The sequence below is a fragment of the Fukomys damarensis genome, unplaced genomic scaffold (assembly GCF_012274545.1).
Source record: "Fukomys damarensis isolate Sample0158 unplaced genomic scaffold, DMR_v1.0_HiC HiC_scaffold_36, whole genome shotgun sequence".
Classification (NCBI taxonomy): domain Eukaryota; kingdom Metazoa; phylum Chordata; class Mammalia; order Rodentia; family Bathyergidae; genus Fukomys; species Fukomys damarensis.
Window position 1 is genome coordinate 25,028,252 of NW_022900948.1, and position 4,185 is coordinate 25,032,436.

The window sequence follows — 4,185 nt, forward strand, 5'->3', positions numbered from 1 at the left end:
AAAACAAAATGGTCAGATCAAGAAGCCAGCTCTACCACCACTGTTCCTATTCACAACCCTGAGTAATAAATTGGATAAACTGCCACAAGAAATCTACAACTTTCTTAAGCAGTAGTGAATTTAGAAATTAAGGTGATGGCCTCTGCCTCGCTTTCAAATCATGAATGAATCGAATTGGCTGTCCAGGGCTAGGGATTTAGCTCAGTGGCACCATGTCTACCTCGTGAGCTCAAGGTCCTTAGTTCAATCCCCAGTGTAAAATGAAAACAAAAACAAAAACAAAAAACGAAACAAAACCAATTGGCTGTCCTACTTCTTCAAGTGTGAGAAAGATAAAACACATTGAGAACGTTAATAGAAAGAACTAAAGTTGAGATGAAACAAATTGAAACTCTACTACAGTAGGGCAATTCTTCACCCAAGTTGTTTTCTAGCACTACTTATACTCTAAGGGAGAATTTCCATTAAAAAAGCAAAGCAAAGCAAAACAAAAAGATTTACATATTCAACTTTTACTCCTTGAAGAGTACAAGCCATCCCAATAACAAAGGCATCCCTCCTTAACATGTATGCTGTCTTTGTCTCATTCAGGAAAAGCCTGGTTTAGGATATACCTCAGTAGTAAAGTGCTAGTCACTCAGGAAAAGCCAATCGAGCACAATCCAGGGGCAAGTTTTTGCCCTGCTAGAGTCTTTAGCATCCAATAACCATTTCCAGCAGAAAATTTTCTCCTAGCAACAAAACATGAGTCCAGTGGAAAAGTGGTAGCTTCATGTCCTCGATAGAAAAATGGATAGCAAAATATAAATTCAGTTTCATTTGCCATACATATAGAGCCCAGTGGTTTCAAGCCCTGAGCTGCCCAATAGGCTACAGAGGTGAATGAGACCCTGTCACTAGGTGAGATGAATGAGTGAATAGATCATAAGACTCCTGTTCTGGTGGTGGTGAACCAGAGTGGGTGAGGGCATACAGCTAGTCCTTGAAATAGGGACAGATCACATTGGAGGAACTAGACCCAACAGCCATTGTTCAGCTGATCTACTCGTACATTTGGCCGATGCAGTCCATACCATGACACAAAGGGGCACATCTTGCCTCGTGGCAATGGCTCTCATGGTGAAGGTGCTCTGACAGTTCTTTATGGTCAGCAGCTCCTAAAATGGCGCCCAGTGATCCCTGTTTTCTGTATTCACCCTTGTGTAAACTCCCCCTTACTGATTTGCTTGTAGCAAACAGAATCTGGGAAACCTGACAGGATTCTGAGATGAGGGTGCAGTCGCAAATGTTAAGTGTGCTAAGGCTGAGGACCCTTGTTCTCCCATTCTTGGCTGTGTTCCTGGTCCCCCGACTTTTGCACCTACAGCTGCTTTTGGGGAACTGCCTGTTGGAACCAACACATTCTGGTTTCCAGCCCTCAAACTCATGTATCACCTCTGTTGTAGATGGGAATGTTTGTGTGCCCTTAAAATTCACTTGTTCAAGCCTAATTCTCAACCTCCTGGATACAAGCAGGAGGCAGGGCATCTGGAATTAATGCCTTATGAGGAGACCCTAGAGAACCTCCTGGTTCCTTCCATCTTTGTCCGTTTCACCAGCAATGAGAAACCTGCTATGAACCCGAAAGCAGGACACTTTGAGCTTAGACTTCCCAGCCTCCAAAACCACAAGAAATAAAGTTCTGTTGTTTATTTATTGATTATTGGGAGGGCAGAGATGATTTATTGATGAACTTGTTGTGAAGGAGGTTACAGCACAGTGGAGGCCTCCAAGGAGTGCAAGGCCTGCCACTTGCTCAGGGACCCATGATTTGGGACGTGTTTCACCCTGCTGCCATCAGGGTTGAGGTGCTTCTCAGTCACCCTATCTTCAAATTTGTGTGCACTGAACTTGGTGAAGCCCCACTTCTTTGAGATGTGGATCTTCTGGCAGTCAGGGAACTTGAACTTGACCCTGCATAGGGCCTCGATCACATGTTCCTTGCTCGTTAGTGTGGTTCAGAAGGACATGACGACCTGTCTGATGTGAACCCTCGCTCCTGTGCCCCAAGGCTTCCTAAAGGCACCCTGCATGCCTGTCTGGAGCCTGGACTGGGGACAGCACAAGGTCAGGTACATTGACATTCACCAGGAAGCAGCGTCTCCAAGGTCCCTTAGGGCAGCTCATACAAGCAGCAGAAGACTGAGGAGGAACTGTCTGCAGCCATTGCACACTGGACACCCACCAGCAAAGGAACCTCATCAGCTTAATTGATGGCAGTTTCTGTTGTTTCTAAGCAAAGTCGTCTGTGCTATTTTTGTTATAGCAGCCAGGGCGGATTAATGCACTGGCATCCTGGCTCTTGTGAGCATCCTCCTTCTCTGCGCTGCCTGTGACAGGTGGAAGCACACAGAGTTGCATCTCCTCTCTGTCTCTCCGAGGACCCGTGGAGGGGCCCCGGGGTGGAGGACACTGAGCCCCTGTAGGAGTCAATTGTGGAGGGTCAACGGTCTGTCTTCATTTAGCACTCACCAGGACCCAGGAGAACCCCGGCTGTCAGTGTCGCGTAAGGGCAAGGGCTTTTGCTGGAAGAACACGATGTAGCCAGGCTTTCCGGAGCAGACAGCAGGAAGACAAATTAAAAAACAAGAAAACATTCGACCCTCCAGTTTGACTTTCTGGAAGAGCAGAGCCAACATTGTTACTTTGTTGCTTCTTCACTTTTCTTCTGAAGGCACTGATAGGGGGAAGTAGGATTTTAGCCAAAGGCTACCCCAGATGGCAGACAGGAGCATGTCCTACACTGTCCCCCAGAGGTAGGGGCAAGGCAGAAGGAAGCCTCCTCAGTGCTCCTGGGAGCTGTGTTTTCTGAGTCTGGAGGTTTTTAATGAGCAGGAGTCTTGATTTCATTTTCTCTGCCCTGGAGTCAATGCAATGAGCCCTGGGCATCTGAGGAAGGTTTGCTCTATGTCTTGTAGTAATTTCATTCTCCGCCTCCAGGTCTAAGGTGGCTTCTTGCCATTTGCACCTTATCAGTTAGCTCAGGAGATGAGAAGTAGCCCATGGAATGCATTTCATCCAAAAGCATATTCGCTGTACTCTCTAAAGGCTCAGTCCCAAATTCACACTGTTTTCTCTGCCCTGGGAAAAAGACAAGGAAACGGTAAGGTTCTGGGAAACCATATTTTTTTCTTCATTCTTTTATTTAATAAATATGGAAGCCCGACACCTGTCAGATTCCATGCTGTAAGTTCAGAGATGATGAGATACAGTCTCTAACCTTGCAAAACATCTGTGTGAGCTGGGTAGGGTGGTGCATACCTGTCGTCCCAGCATTCTGGGAGGAGGCTGAGGCAGGAAGATCTCAAGCTGGAGCACAAGGAGTGTGGCCAAGGAGTGGTTTGTAAGAACGGTGATGAATTAGGGAAGCGGGTGGGGAAGTTACAGAGGGCTTCCCTGTAGGAAGGGATACAAGGACCTTGTTTCTCCCACTCACTTGATCATGAGTGCTTGATAAACAGTTATGGTGTCATTGCGTTCAGGCAGGTTTAATTAAAAATGTACATAGCAGATTTAAGATGGGTCATGTACATGCACCAGATATCCACAATGAAACACATATGTTGCAAACCTAGGAATTAAAAAAATAAAATAATAATGAAAATAGGGAAATGAGACCTACAGACGGAGGGAGGGAGGTGGGCAGGGAGAGGGAAGGGAATAAAAAGCATCGAAATCCGTTAAGTACATGTACCCACTCCCTACATGCATTACACACACGTACTAATAAAATAAAACGTACTTAAACGAAACCATTTCTTGGGACATACGGCACAATAAAAACGATATCACGATTATTGTTGCATATATTTATTGTTATTCTGGGAATTGAACGCAGGGCCCTTTTCACTGAGCTATGTCGCAGCTTTTTTAAAAACTTTTTTTTAAAGACGTGGTCTTGCTGAATCGCTAAATTGCCCAGGCTGAGTTTCAACTTGTTATTGTCCTGTCTCAGCCTCCACAAGTGTGCTGCCACATCCAGGTTACACAGATGTTTCATGGCAGCACTGTTTATACTGGCAAGGAAAGAGCTGGGAAATAAGAACATTTCCTAATCTCTAATCACACTCGTCTTATGGGATTTTTCAAAATGCTATAATATAAAAGAATAAAAAGAACGAGGGCAACTCTACAAGGCGATATGGA

The 4,185-nt window shown here is 45.3% G+C and overlaps 1 pseudogene; it reads right to left on the bottom strand.

The window, feature by feature from the left end:
* Positions 1-2,134: 2,134 nt before the first annotated feature.
* LOC117284414 lies at positions 2,135-2,259 on the bottom strand (annotated as a pseudogene).
* Between the last annotated feature and the right edge of the window lie 1,926 nt (positions 2,260-4,185).